The sequence below is a fragment of the Rhinopithecus bieti genome, unplaced genomic scaffold, assembly GCF_001698545.2.
Source record: "Rhinopithecus bieti isolate Rb0 unplaced genomic scaffold, ASM169854v2 scaffold_44965, whole genome shotgun sequence".
Taxonomy (NCBI): domain Eukaryota; kingdom Metazoa; phylum Chordata; class Mammalia; order Primates; family Cercopithecidae; genus Rhinopithecus; species Rhinopithecus bieti.
In genome coordinates this window covers 494,738-510,811 of record NW_016818013.1, presented here as the reverse complement: position 1 = coordinate 510,811, position 16,074 = coordinate 494,738, and the positions used below count along the sequence as shown (strand labels likewise).

The 16,074-nt window shown below is 45.6% G+C and overlaps 1 pseudogene across 1 annotated transcript; it reads left to right on the top strand.

Annotated features, from left to right (window-relative positions):
* Positions 1–13,659: 13,659 nt before the first annotated feature.
* LOC108518268 (putative uncharacterized protein FLJ44672) lies at positions 13,660–15,559 on the top strand (annotated as a pseudogene). Its single transcript, XR_001882334.1, has one exon. The product of XR_001882334.1 is annotated as a putative uncharacterized protein FLJ44672 (transcript).
* Positions 15,560–16,074: the final 515 nt, after the last annotated feature.

Sequence of the window (16,074 nt, the reverse complement as noted above, 5' to 3'; positions counted from 1 at the left end):
ATCTCTCAGGCTGCAGCCCAATGACACCATCACAGTTCACTGCAGCCTTGACCTCCCAGGCACAAGTGATTCTCTCATCTCAATGCCTGGCTAATTTTTATATATTTTTGGAGTGATCGGATTTTACCATGTTGCCCAGGCTGGTCTCATACTCCTGGCCTCAAGTGATCTACCCACCTCAGCCTCCCAAAGTTCTGGAATTATAGGCTGAGCCACCATGCCTGGCCTTCACCAACATTTGTCATTATGNCTGCAGTGAGCTATGATTATACCACTGGACTCCATCCTGGGTGACACAGTGGGACCCTGTCTCAAAATACAATTACAAATGAAATGAAATCTCAAGTCAGACCAGTCCCTTCTAGGCTATGTGGCATGATCGGGTTTGTGTGGCTGTGGATGAGGAGACCCCTGCCCAATTGTTGTTGGCTTTATAATCAGTTTATTTTTCAGTATAGTAATCAAATATATTTCATCATACTTGATGGTCTCAGATATGTGTGGGTTTTGGAATTCCCCTTGGAACAGGTTGTAAGATCTTATTTGCTCCATCATTCCATAATTTTAAAAATCTGATCAGTGTTTAATAAGATCAGAATTGATATTAGACTACCTAGTCAGTTTTGATTATTGAGAAAATGAAATTGTGTTGTTTGCACTTTATCCAAGATTGGTGTCATGTTGGGTAAATCTAATCAATACTTGAACAAATGCAAAATTAGAGCTTTATCATGAAAAACTATGTTATTCTTGAAGAAGATGCCATTTCTTTTTTTCTTTTCTTTAAGATAGAGTCTTGCTCTTGTCACCCAGGCTGGAGTGCAATGGTGCGATTTTAGCTCACTGTAACCCTTGCCTTCTGGGTTCAAGCAGTTCTCCTGCCTCAGCCTCCCGAGTAGCTGGGATTATGGGTGCCTGCCACCACATCCAGCTAATTTTTGTATTTTTAGTAGAGACAGGGTTTCATCATGTTGGCCAGGCTCGTCTTGGACTCCTGACCTCAGGTGATCTGCCTGCCTCAGCCTCCCAAATTGCAGGGATTACAGATGTGAGCCGCCACGCCTGGCCTCCATTTCTTTTTCGTAGTCTTTAGTAAACAGCTGGTATTGTTGCAGACTTGCTATTTAGGCACTTAGGAATTTTTCACTAGAAGGCGTGTAAAGAAAGACCGTGGGCATTTGTAATGAATTTAGCATTCATTTTTTGCATGACTATCCCCAGAGCTGTAACTTTACTAATGAATTCTTTAGAAACCACTTAGCCTAGCATCTGAGCCTAACCAGCCACTCACCCTGGTTGTTCAGTGCTCTTTTGTTCTTGTCTGTTTCTCCTCCAACTTGGCTATATTCAGAAAGTGATACAAACTTGCATTTGTTTTCTTTCCTTTTTAGAGACAGGGTCTTGCTCTGTTGCTCAGGCTGCAGTACAATGACATGGTCATGGTTCACTGTAGCCTCAAACTCCTGGACTCGAGCAGTTCTCCCACTTCAATCTCCCAAATAGCTGGGACTACAGACGTGTGCCACCATGCCCAGCTAATTTTTTCATTTTTTATCATAGAGATGAGATCTTGCCAGGTTGCTCAGACTGGGCTCAAAACTCCTGACCTCAAGTGATCCTCCTACCTCAGCCTCCCAAAGTGGTGGGATTACAGGCAGGCATGACTACCTGTGCCCAGCCCCCTATTATTATTTTAAATAATAGCTTTATTAAAATATGATTCACATGCCATTCACTTTGTTTATTGAAATCTGCAATTCAGTAGGTTTTAGAATATTCAGAGAGCTGTGCATTGATCACCACAGTCACTTTTAGAATCTTTTATTACCCTATAGAGAAATCCATACCCCTTAGCCACTACCTCCTACTCCCCCGACCTGCCTTGGCCCCCAGCCTTAGGCAACCATTGATTCATTTTTTTGTTGCTATAGATTTGCCTAATCTGGACAAATAGAATTGTACAATATGTGATCTTTTGTGGCTTTTTTCCCTCTTAGCACAATGTTTTCAAAGTTCCTTTATGTCATAGTGTGATCAATATTTCATTCCTCCTATGGCTGAGTAATATTCCATGGTAGAGACATGCTGCATTTTGTTTATCTGTTCATCAGTTGGTGGACATTTGGGCTGTTTCCATGTTTTGGCCATTATGAATAATGCTGCTATGAAGATTGTTGTACAATATATATTTGTGTGGATATATATTTTTATTTCTCTGGGATATATGCCTAGGAGTGAAATTGTTGCATTATATGATGACTGTACATTTTGAGAAACTGCCAGACTGTTTTCTTAAGTGGCTACACCAGTTGCGTGTGATGGCTCACACCTGTAATCCCAGCTACTCAGGAGGCTCTGATGGGAGAAATTGAGCCCATGAATTCAAGACCAGCCTGGGCAAGATAGTGAAACCCTGTCTTGATTTAAAAAAAAAATCCAGTTGAAATGACAGGAAAAGTAATACCCAAACAAAGTGTTTACACGATTTTATGTTCCCACCAGTAATGTGTGTGGGTTCCAATTCCTCCACATCTTCACTGACATTATTTTTTTTTTTAGATGGGGCTGCTCTATCTCTCAGGCTGCAGCCCAATGACACCATCACAGTTCACTGCAGCCTTGACCTCCCAGGCACAAGTGATTCTCTCATCTCAATGCCTGGCTAATTTTTATATATTTTTGGAGTGATCGGATTTTACCATGTTGCCCAGGCTGGTCTCATACTCCTGGCCTCAAGTGATCTACCCACCTCAGCCTCCCAAAGTTCTGGAATTATAGGCTGAGCCACCATGCCTGGCCTTCACCAACATTTGTCATTATGTTTTTTTTTCTTTTATACTTTAAAGCGGTATAAGAACAAGTGTCTTCGATTATAGGAAACAATATAATCCCAGAGCATTGGGAGGCTGAGACAGGAAGATGTGTTGATGCCAGGAGTTTGTTTTCTGTTTTTTTTTTTTTTTTTTTTAAGACAGAGTCTCACTCTGTTGCCTAGGGTGGAGTGCAGTGGTGCGATCTTGGCCCACTGCAGCCTTCGTCTCCCAGGTTCAAGTGATTCTCCTGACTCAGCCTCCCAAGTAGCTGAGACTACAGCTACACGCCACTACTGCCTGGCTAATTTTTGTATTTTTAGTAGAGTCGGAGTTTCACCATGTTGGCCAGGCTGGTATCAAACTCCTGACTTCAGGTGACTTGCCTGCCTCAGCCTTCCAAAGTGCTAGGATTACAAGCATGAGCCACCATGCCCAGCCTGATGCCAGGAGTTTTAGACCAGCCTGGGCAACCTAGCAGGACCTTGTCTCTACATAATATTTAAAAATTAGCCAAATGTGGTGGTGCCTGCCTATAGTCTCTCTCTCTCTCTCTCTCTTTTTTTTTTTTTTTTTTAACTTTTTGAGACATGGTCTGTCTCTGTCTGAAACTCCTGGGATCAAGTGATCAGTCCTCCTACCTCATCCTACCAAGTAGTAGGGACCACAGGTGCATGCCACCCAGGTCTTGCTATGTTGCCCAGGCTGGTCTTGAGCTCCTGGCCTCAGGCAGTCCTTTCACCTTGGCCTCCCACAGTACAAGGATTACAGGTATGAGCCATCATGCCTGGCCCCTACCCTGCCTATTGAGAACCAAAAGAAGAATCCAAATTCTCCCTAGTTCAACTCGAGCCATTTCCTGATTGCATCATCAGCAAGGAGCTGGTTATTGAGCTGTCCAGACCTCCCAAGTGAGGTGAGGGAGTTTTCCTGCTGCTCCACTCTGTGAGGAGTTGGAAGATGATGTTTACTCGTTTGCTGAGAGAGATACCTTGTAGGCACCTTAGGATGGAGGGGACCCTGATTCCAATGTCGTTTTTTTCTTTAGAAACAGGACCTTGCCCTGTCACTCAGGATGGAGTTCAGTGGGCCAATCATGGCTCACTGTAGCCTCAAACTCCAAGGCTCAAGCAGTCCTACCACATCAGCCTTCTCAGTAGCTGGGACCACAGGTGAGCACCATGACACTCAGTGAATTTTGTTTTTATTTTTTTGTAGAGATGGGGCCTCAACTATGTTGCCAGGGCTGACCTTGAACTCCTGCACTCAAGGGATTTTCCTGCCTTGGCCTCCCAAAGTATTGTGTATTACAGGCATGAGCCATTGTGCCTACTGTCTCTGGTTCTTAACCTTCTGCCTCCCTCTTTCACTTTTAAAGAATTGCATGTAATTACATGGGCTCTCCTAGATACTCCAGGATAATCTTGTTTTAAGGTTAGCTGATTAGCAACATTAATTTTATCTGCACTCTTAATTCCCCCTTCCTATGTAATTGTGCTGTGTAACATAGGAATGAGCAATTGGTGGGGGTGGGGGTTATTACTTTGGCTACCACAGTAACTGTTTTGTGCCAGGTACTGAGCTAAGCACTGGTGAATTAAGCATGAATAACACACTCTCCCTAATCATCATCCACTCATGGGAGGAGCACCTCACCTGCCGTGCTCCAGAGAATCTGGGGAGTCAAGGAAGTCTTCCGTGAGGAGGTGATGCCAAAGCGGACAAGTGACGGAGGAGCTGAAGCTAGCCAGGAAGAGAGTAGAGGTTTAAGGGGAAGCATATTATAAGCAGAGGGTATCACCCACTTCAGAGACTCCCAGAGGAGAAAGAGTGTGCTGGGATTACAGGCATAAGCCATTGCGCCTGGCCAAAATTAATACTTTTTACATTAAATTTACATATATGTATTTTTTTCTTTTTGATACCAGATCTCACGCTGTCACCCAGGCTGGAGTGCAGTGGCACAACCTCCGCTCATCGCAGCCTCCCCCTGCCAGGCTCAAGCAATTCTCCTGCCTCAGCCTCCCACGTATCTGGGATTACAGGTAAGTGCCACCACACTGAGCTAATTTTTGTGTTTTTTGTAGAGATGGGGTTTCGCCATGTTTCCCAGAGTGGTCTCAAACTCCTGAGCTCAAACAATCCACCCACCTTGGCCTCCCAAAGTGCTGAGATTACAGGTGTGATCCACCTTGCTCATTCTAGTTTAAACTTTTGAGTTGATTGTGTCTCCTGATTGGATTCCTACAAATACAGAATTGATGCTAGGAAGGAAACCAGGAGATAGACCCACACAGATAGGATTTGGGAATAGGTTTGGTTATCCAAGAAGCAGTGCTGAACTCCTTCCTAATGGGATATAGGATGCTGGTGATTTCCAGGAAGTGACCTCACAATGACTCAAGCTACTGTTGATTGTGATGAAATGCCAGGTGAAGCATATGCCCTGTGAGCTTAGGGGTGCTACAGTTGACCACTGCCGCAGTAAATATGACTCTGAAGAATGGCATGGGATGGATCCTTTCGAATGCACTTGAGCAGTGGTCTCCAACCACAGGGCCACAGAACTGGAGGTGAGCAGCAGGCGAGTGAGGGAAAACTTCACCTGTATTTCTAGCCCCTCCCATCGCTTATGTGACCACCTGAGCTCCATGTCCTGTCAGATGAGCAGCAGCATTCGATTCTCATAGAAGCACGAACTCTGTTGTGAAGTGTGCATGCGAGGGATCTAGGTTGTGCACTCCTTACGAGAATCTAATGCCTGATATTCTATCACTTGTCTCCCATCACCCCAGATGGACAGTCTCATTGCAGGAAAACAAGCTCAGAGATCCCACTGAGTCTGCATTATAGTGAGTTGTAGAATTATTTCATTATATATTACAATGTAGTAATAATAGATATAAAGTGCACTATATATGTAATGCGCTTGAATCATCCTGAAATTATTCCCTCCACTCCCAGTCTGTGGAAAAATTGTCTTCCACACATTCACTCTGTTTTTTGGTAGAGACAGGGTCTTAATATATTGCCCAGGCTGATCTCAAAGTCCTGGCCTCAAGTAACATACCTCTCAGCCTCCCAAAGTGCTGAGATTATAGGCATAAGCCACCACCCTCAACCAAGACTGTTTCTTAAACCAAATAAAAATTAAGTGAGATTACTTGAGCCCAGGTGGTCGAGGCTGCAGCGAGCCCTGATTGCACCACTGCACTCCAGCCTAGGTGACAGAAAATAAAAAATAAAATAAAAATAATGTCTCAAAAAAAATAAAATAAAAATAATGTCTCAAAAAATAAAATACAAATTAACCCTTTATGACATTCCCAGTGACTTTCCCTCCGAAGTGTTCCCCACAAGTCTTTGAATTTTGTTTGATTTTCACATACTATTTAAGATGTTTAAGAACTTGTATCTGTCTGTGTCATCCCTTTATTTCCAAAGAATGTCTTTTGTCACTTCCAGCTGGATCTACCATGAAAGACTTCTGAATCCAGGAAGAGAGACTGACTGGGCAACATGTTATTCAGGTACAAAAAAACTTAGAGTGTAACTCAAAGATGATCAAATAATAGTGCATGCATCAAGTGCAGTGGGAAGCTTCCAATTAAGGTGACCCTTGAAGCCAAGTCCTGAAAGATAAGGAAGAGTTGTATGAGAGTGGGGAGGGAAGGGGAGGTGGAGGGATGAGGAATGGGCTGGGATGGGATGGAGTGAGCTGCTCAGGCAGAGAAACCAGCACTGTACAGACCTGGACAATGAAGATGGCACATGTTGTTCGGCAATGGTGAATTAATTAAGCGTGGCAGGAATGCTTTGTAGAGACAGTAGTCTGCTTGTATGGAATTTTGTCTGAGAGACCTGACTACAGTTTCTAATTTTTTGATGTTATCATCCATCACTGTGCTTGTCAGATAGTTTGGAATAGGGATAATGATCACAATAACACCAAGCAGAGTATTTCGTTAATTCTCACAGAATCACAGGTAGGTGCCACAGTTATCCCCATTTTATGAATGAAGTGATGAAGACTTAGGAGTACTGCATGATTTGCCCAAGCTCACCTGGGTATTAAGACTGAGTCAAATGTTGGGTCTGGTCTGACTTTAATGTTTGCTTTGTTCATGAGCACCACGTATTGCCTCTCCTATGCAGTTAAGCAGGTAGACAAGTGACAGAAAACCCGTGTTTGTCTCTACTCACACACTTCCGACTGAATGTGTGTATGGAGTTGCTACACCAAATTCTCCAATGCTCTAGATATTAACTGGGTATCCCACGATTTTATTCTGACACTTCCTGGACTTAGCACAGACCCCACAAGTAAGGGACTCAGTCCCACGAGACCATCCTCACTTCAGATGCCAGTGGCAAGTCCTAGGTTGTCACCTGTACTTTTGACCAACCTGTTACAAATCAGGGGTTCCCATAACTCTCTTCTTGGGTTTAATAATTTGCTAGAACAGTTTACAGAACTCAGAAAACAGTTTATTTTCTTTTTTTCTGAGAGAGACGGTCTTACTTTGTTGCCCAGGCTGGTGTGCTATATTTCTTTTCTTTTTTTTTTGAGACAGAATCTCCCTGTGTCATCCAGGCTGGAGTGCAGTGATGTATCATAGCTTATTATAGCTTTGACCTCCTGAGATCAAGCGATCCTCCCACCTCAGCTTCCCAAGTAGCTGGGACAACACATGCATGTCACCCATGCCCAGCTCATTTTTGTAGTCAGAGTTTCACCATGTTGGCCAGGTTGGCCATGTTGGCCAGAAGGGGTCTTGTTGTGTTGCCCAGGCTGGCCACAAATTCCTGGGCTCAAGTGATCCTCCCACCTCATCCTTGTAGAGATGAGATTTAGTTTATGTCGCCCAGGCTGATCTCAAACTCTTGGGCTAAATTGATTATCTCACCTCATCCTGTCAAGTAGCTGGGACTACAGGCACACACCACCATGTCGGGCTAATTTTATTTTATTTTTTTCTAGAGGTGGGTCTCACTATGTTATTCATGCTAGTTTCAAACTTCGGGCCTCAAGTGTTCCTCCTGCCTTGACTTCCCAAAGTGTTGGGATTATGGGTGGGAGCCACCATGGGTGGGAGCAATGACAGGGTCTTTATCAAAAAAAAGAGGGTAGGAAATTCAGAAGTGGAGCAGGAGATGTGGTGATGGAAGCAGAGGTAAGAGAGGGAGATTTGAAGATGCTTCACTTCTGGCTTTGAAGATGGAGTCAGGGGCCATGATCCAAGGAATGGGAGTGGCTTCTAGAAGCTGGAAAAGCCAAGGGAACACTTTAGAGTCTCCAGAAGGAATGTAGCCCTGCTGACACCTTGATTTTAGCCTTAATAGACCTAGTTTGTGTTTCTGGCCCCTAGAACTGTAAGATGGTAGATTTGTGGTGGTTTAAGCCACTAAATGTAGAAAACTGCAAATTACGTTGCAGCAGCAAGAAGAAATGAACATGAACCCAGGCATGATGGCTCATGCCAGTAATCCCAGCACTTTAGGAATTTAGGCAGGAGGATTACTTGAGGCCAGGAGTTCAAGACCAGCCTGGGCAACATAGTAAGACCTTGTCTCTACAAAAAATGAAAAAATTGGCCAGACATGGTAGCTCACACCTGTAATTCCAGCACTTTGGGAGACTGAAGTGGGCAGATCACCTGAGAGCAGGAGTTCGAGAGCAGCCTGGCCACATTGTGAAACCCCGTCTCTACTAAAACACAAAATTAGCTGGGCGTGATGGCATGCACCTGTAATCCCAGCTACTTGGGAGGCTGAGGCAGGAGAATCACTTGAATCTGGGAGGTGGAGGTGGCAGTGAGCTGGGATTGCACCATTGCACTGCAGCCTGGGCAAGAAGAGTGAAACTCTGTCTCAAAATAAAATAAAATAAAATACTAAAAAAAAAAATAGCCAGACATGATGGCATGAACCTGTAGTCCCAGCTACTCGGGAGGCTGAGGTGGGAGGATTGCTTGAGCCTGGAAATTTGAGGTTGCAGTGAGCTGTGATTGTGCCACTGCACTCCAACCTTGGTGACAGTGAGATCTTGAAAAAAAGAAAGAAAGAAGGCAGAAAGTAAAGAAAGAAGAAATGAGCATGGTGGGCATGGGGACAGATGGCAATGTTAAATAGAATGGTCATGGGGTGGCCTCCTAAGTGAAAATTGAGCAGACTTGAAGGAGGGGAAGGAGCTGGCCAAGGTGCTGAGGGAAGAGGCTTGTAGGCAGAAACAACAGAATAAAGTGTCTGAGGTGTGTCTGAGGCTCTGGAAGGAGGCCAGTGGAGCAGAAGGAGAGAGGGAGAGAATTAGGGGAGGGGCCAGGGATTTGCTCAGTGGGGATCAGTACAGATCATGTAAGCCCTGGAGGTTATTGCTGGGGCTTTGGCTTTGACTCTGACTCAGATGGGAACTGCAGGGAGGGTTCTAAGCAGAGAGGCAACATGATCTGTCTCCCAGTTTAAAAGCATTCTCTGGCTGCTGAGTTGAGAAAGACTGTGGGAAGATTTGGGTAGAAGCATGGGGGCCAAGTTATGGCAACATCCAGGTGGGAGATGATTTTGGTCCTGACCAGGGTCATGGTGGTGTTGAGAGATGGTCAGAGGGGAGAAGTAGGGGATGAGGCCAGGGTGTTGCTGGGTGGGGATCTTTAGTATGTGTTGAAGACAGTCAACAGGATTTCCTGACAGACTGGATATGGGGTGTGAGAGAAGGCAGGGGTCAAGGTTGAGTTTGATTCTTACTGAAATTATTAAGTAATTTAAAAAAACACGGCCGGGCGCGGTGGCTCAAGCCTGTAATCCCAGCACTTTGGGAGGCCGAGACGGGCGGATCACGAGGTCAGGAGATCGAGACCATCCTGGCTAACACGGTGAAACCCCGTCTCTACTAAAATACAAAAAACTAGCTGGGCATGCTGGTGGTTGCCTGTAGTCCCAGCTGCTCGGGAGGCTGAGGCAGGAGAATGGCGTAAACCCGGGAGGCGGAGCTTGCAGTGAGCTGAGATCCGGCCACTGCACTCCAGCCTGGGCGACAGAGCGAGACTCCGTCTCAAAAAAAAAAAACTACTGCTTTTCCCAATCCTAGCAAGTATGGGATGCTAGATTAAAGAAATCTCTTCAAGCTCATTGCAGTGGCGCATGTATGTAGTCCCAGCTGTTTGGGAAGCAGAGATGGGAATATCTTTTAAGGGCAGGAGTTCAAGACCAGCCTGGGCAACACAGCAAGATCTGCTCTTTACAAAATATTTTAAAATTAAATAAATGTAGCTAGGCATGGTGATGTGTACTTGTAGTTTCAGCTACTCAGGAGGCTGAGGTGAGCAGATCTGTTGAGGTCAGGAGTTTGAGGCCAGCTTGGGGAACACAGCAAGACCCCTCACTCTACAAAAAATTTTAAAATAGCCAGACATGGTGGCACTCAACTGTAGTACCAGCTGCTGGGGAGCTAAGGCAGGAAGATGGCTTGAACCCAGGAGGTTGAGGCTGCAGTGACCTGTAAGTGCACAATTGCACTCTAGTCTGGGTGACAGAGCAGAACCTGTCTCAATACAAATAAAATAATGAAATCTCAAGTCAGAGCCTTTCAGCTCTGCAGCCCTTGCAAACCCTGAGCCGTGCAGTGGGGTTTGCATCGCTGGGAATGAGGAGACCCCTGCCTAGTGTTGTTGCCTGACTAATCAGTGTTTTAAGCATATATTAATCAGGGTGGGCGCAGTGGCTCATGCCTGTAATCCCAGCACTTCAGGAGACTCAGGCGGGTGGATCACCTGAGGTCAAGAGTTCAAGACCAGCCTTGCCAACATGGCTAAACCCTGTCTCTACTAACAGAATACAATAATTAGCTGGGCATGGTAGTGGGCACCTGTAATCCCAGCTACTTGGGAGGCTGAGGTAGGAGAATCGCTTGAACCCGGGAGGCGGAGGTTGCAGTGAGCTGAGATTGCACCACTTCACTTCAGCCTGGGCGAAAGAGCGAGTATTATATCAACATGTAATGGTTTTATTATTAATATGTAATGAATGTTAAATATTTTAAGGATCTTGTATTACTTATATCAACATGTAATGGCTTTGTTAATATGTGATGAATAGTATTTTAAAATTTTGTCTTATTTTCTAGTTTTAATATAATTATTTATATAAAGAAATAGTCTTAGAGATCTTTAATAAAGTTAAAAAATGTAAAGGCATCCTAGACCCCAAAAGATTGAGAACTTCTAGTTTAGAAATATTCAGAATAAGCCACATACAACTTGCTACTTGAACTATTTTTTTTCTTTGTTTTTTATTTTAGGAGATGAGGTCTCACCCTGTCACCCAGGGTGGAGTATAGTGGTGCTATCATAGCTCACTGCAGTCTTGAACTCCTGGGCTAAGGATCCTCTTGCCTGAGCCTCCTGAGTAGCTGGGACTGTAGGTATACATGACGATACTTGGCTAATTTTAAATTGTTTTGTGGACATGGGGTCTCACTTTGTTGGCCTGGCTGGTGTCAGACTCCTGGCCTCAAGTAACCCTTTCACCCCTGCCTCCCATCCTAGAGGTATGAGCTGCCACAACGAGCACTTGCTCAATTTTCTAAGAAAATAAAACATTTCTAAAGTAAGGCTATAGGATGATGGCAGGAAGATAAAATAGAAAACAGAAGAATAAGTTCAAATGACTTACACATATTCTTTTGACAGCAAGAACTTTTAGTATATACATTTCTTGCAAACAAACATAAGGCAAATAAACAATGTTTGTATAGGAACGTCAACACACACTGTACAATATTCCCATTTTGCTGACATGAGTTACGGAAATTTCGTGGTTTACTTGAGTATCGCTATCAGTATTTTGCTTCTCTGATCATGTTTATCAACTTCCTCATCTGTTAACTTCTCTCCAAGGTATGTCATATCGTGACATACTGCTGCTTCACAAACATGGCCAATGTTTTCCTATTAAACATGTAGAATGCTTTCCTAATTTCTTTTACCCTCTGTCTCTGTGTTTTGCATTTTTCTTACCTTTATTGTCAAAAACTCCAGAAAGTTAATCCTACTAATTTATCACCATTTGCTTTATTAATTTATACTTTGCTTATATGGAATTTTGCCCAACAGACCTCATTTCAATTTCTAACCTGTTTTGTTTTATTTTGTTTTTTTCTGAGACAGGGTCTCGCTCTGTTGTCTAATCTGGAGTGTAGTAGTGCTATCACAGCTGACTGCAGCCTCAACCTCCCAGGCTCAATCAATCCTCCCGTCTCAGCCTACCACGTGGCTGAGACTATAGGTGCTTGCCACTATGTCCAACTAATATTTGGAATTTTCCTGTACTTGGGTTCCAGAGGGGTGACGGTGAAACGTGAGTCAGCATGGATTTTGGTATATGCAGAGATGGGGGGCTGGAACTAATTCTGTCTGTATACTAGGGACGACTGTATATGTTTTTACAATTGTGCTATAGGACACATACTGTTGCATAGCCTTGAAAATAATTTTTAACTGAGTGGAATAATAATAATATTGATAAAAGTAGCAGCCGGCCAGGTGTGGTGGCTTACACTGGTAATCACAACACTTTGGGAGGCTGAGGCAGGAGGATGGCTTGAGGCCAAGAGTTTGAGACAGGCCTTGGAAACAAAGGGAGTCACCATCCCTATAGAAAAATACATGAATTACAGGCATGTTCCTGTAGTCCCAGCCACTTGGGAGGCTGAGGTGGGAGGATCGCTTGAGCCCAGGGAGGCTGAGACTGCAGTGAGTCATGATCAGGCATCTGCATTCCAGCCTGGGTGACAGAGTGAGACCCTGTCTCAAAACAACAAAAAAGTAGCAGCTAACATCAACTGACCTTTTACCAGATGCCTGTTAATACCATGGTTTAATTTCTTATAACTGTTTCTTATTTCCGTTAACCAGTCTGTCTTCAGTTACTCCCAGATTTTCACTGTGTTTGTACAGATGACCTTTTGTTTACATTGAATTGTCACCCCAAGGTATTTCCAGAAGTAAGATTGCTGTGAGTCATGGTGAATGGACATTCTCATTACCCTTGATGTAAATTGACAAGGTTTTGGGTGCCTCCCAGCTATAATCTCAGCACTTTGGGAGGCTAAGACAGGAGGATTGCTTGATGCCAAGAGTTGGAGGAGGCAGTATGACAGTATGGTGAGACCCTGTCTCTATTATTTTAAAAAATTGTCAGACTTTACCCTGGAAGGCTTATATACAATTTAAACACCCCTCATAGTATAAGAAAGTGCCCATTTCACTGTACCTTTGCCAGCACAGGGTATTATAATTTAATAAGTCATTTTTTGTTTGATTATTTTAAATAGGTAAAAGACCTCATATTACTTTACTTGTTACATTTCGACATCTTTCCTTAGCTTATTAGCTCTGTTTCTTTTCTGTCTGTAAATGGTGGTGGTGGTTGTTTTGTTCTTTGAGACAGGGTCTTGCTCTGTCACCCAGGCTTGACTGTAGTGGCATAATCATGACTCACTGCAGCCTTGATCTCCCAGGCTCAAACTTCAGCTTCCTGAGTAGCTGGGACTACAAGTGTGCACCACCACTCCCAGCTAAGTTTTTTCTTTTTCTGGAAAGAGACAGGGTCTTACTGTGTTGTCCAGACCGGTCTCTAGCTCCTGGCCTTAAGCAGTCCTCCTGCATTAGCTTCTCAAATTGCTGGAATTTCAGGTATGAGCCACCATGTCTGGCCTGGGCTAGTCCTGTTTTCTCTAGGGTTCTCTTTACTTTGTGCTAGCCAATCTCTCATTATGTTTTTCCCCTGTTACAATGAATAATTCTCTGGATTAAATTTTACCACTTTAAACTTTTGAGTGGTTTATGTCTCCTGATTGGACTCTAATATGCTCGGAAGTGTCCCAGGAGATGAACCCACACAGATGGGATTTGGGCATAGGTTTGGTTTTCCAAGGGACAGTGCTGAGCTCCTTGCCAATGGGAAATGGGATGCTGGTGATTTCCGGTAAGTGACCTCACAGTGACTCAAGCTACCACTTACTGTTGATTGTGATGAAATGCCAACTGAGGCACATGCCTTGGGAGCTAAGTGGTTGCTGCACTGGACTGCTATGAAGACTGGTGTTGGAAGGGTCCTTTTGGATGCACTTGAGCAGGGGTCCCCAACCCCTGAGCCATGGAGCTGTAAGGAGCCACACAACAGGAGGTGAGCGGTGTCGAGTGAGGGAAGCTTCATCTGTATTTACAGCCACTCCCCTTTGCTCACATTCCCGCCTGAGCTCCACTTTCTCTCAGGTCAGCAGCAGCATTAGATTCTCATAGGAGCATGCACCCTGTTGTGAACCATGCATGTGAGGGATCTAGGTTGCGCTGTCCCTATGAGAATCTAATGCCTAATGATCTGCACTTTCTCCCGTCATGCTCAGATGGGACCATCTAGTCGCAGGAAAACAAGCTTAACATGCCCACTGATTCTACATTATGGTGAGTTCTATAATTACTTTACTATATATCACAATTTAATAATGGAAATAAAGTACCTAATAAATGTAACATGCTTGAATCTTTTGGCCCAGGTCTTGCCTCCCGGCAGCCTCTCCAGGCCCAGAACTTTCTCCAGTCGGCCTTTACAGACCAAGCTCATGACTCACAATGGTCTATTTAGGCCCCTACCCTACGTCACAGCAGTCTCCGTGGATGAGGCTGCTGCCTCACAACAGCATCCACAGGCCCAGCTCCATCGTTACAACGGCCTCTTTAGGCCCAGCTCCTGCCTCAGAACAACCTCTTTTGGCTCAGCTCCTGCCCAGCTTCTAGTGGCCTTTGAAGACCCAAAAGTGCCTCAAGTCAAACTTTCCAGGCCCACCCTCTGCCTCCCAGTGGCCTGGACAGGCCCAGCTCCTACGTGACAATGGCCTCTCCAGGCCCAGCTTTTGCCTCATGGACATGTTCCCCAAACAAGCTCCTACCTGCCTCCCGGCCACCTTGATGGGCCCAGATCCTGCCTCACACTAACCTCATTACGCCCAGCTCATGCCTCACTGTGGCCTGTCCAGGCCCAGGTCCTGCTCCCCGACAGGCTGTCCGTGCCCGAAACTTCCTCAAGTCAGCCTCTCCAGTCACAGCTCCTGCGCAACATTGGCCTCTTTAGGCACGGCTCATGCCCTGGTGGCCTCTCCAGGCCTCTCCAGGCCCAGCTCCTGCATCCTGGCAGTTCTCTAGACCAAGAACTTTCTCAGGTCCACCATCCCAGGCTGAACTCCTGCCTCCCGTCAGCCTCTATAAGCTCAACCTCTGCCTCACAGGAGACTTTCCTGGCCACCTAGGCCAAGCTCCTGCCTTTCAGCAGCCTCTGCAGGCCCAGCTCCTGCCTCTCAATGACCTCTCTAGAGCAAGCTCATGCCTCACAGTGGCCATTCTGGCTCAGCTTTTGCCTTTTGGCAGCATGTCCAGGCCCAGAACTTCCTCAATGGGCCTCTCCAGGCCCACCTCTTCCTCCCGGCTGCATCTCCAGACCCACCTCCTACCTCACAACAACCTCTTTCAGCTCAGCTCTTGCCCAGCTCCTGGCAGCCTTTATAGGCCCAAAGCTTTCTCACATCACGTTCTCCAGCACAACCTGCCTCCCAGCAGCTTAAATAGGTCCAGCTTGTGCATGACCATGGCCTCTCCAGGCTCAGCTCTTGCCTAACGGAGTTCGTCCTTGGCCAAGTTCCTGCCTGCCTCCCAGCAGGCTCGAAAGGCCCAGCTCCTGCCCCCGACCGTCTCTCCAGGCCAAAATCTTCCTCAAGTCGGCCTCTACACGCTGGTCTCTTGCCTCATACTGGCCTCTCCAGGCCCAGTTCCTGCATCTTGGCAGCCTCTCCAGGCTCAGCTCCTGCATCTTGGCAGCCTCTCCAGGCCCAGCTCTTGCCTCGTGGCAGCTGCCCCAGGCCAAGTTTCTGACTGACTGCTAGCAGCCTCAACAGGCACAGTTCCTCCCTCACACTGGCCTGTTTGGGCCCAACTCATGACTGTCAGGCCCTATCCAGGCCCAGTGCCTGCCTTCTGACTGACTCTTGAAGCCCAAAACTTCCTCAAATCAGCCTTTTTAGGCCCACCTTCTGTCTACTGTTGGACTCTACAGACCAGCCTCTGCCTCACAGTGGACTCTCCAGACCCAGATCATGTCTTACTGTGGCCTCCTCAGGTGAAGCTCCTGCCTCACAATGGCCTCTGTAGGCCAAGCTCATGTCTCCCGGTGGCCTTTCCTAGTTTAACTTTTGCTTTTTGATGCATACTCCAGGCCC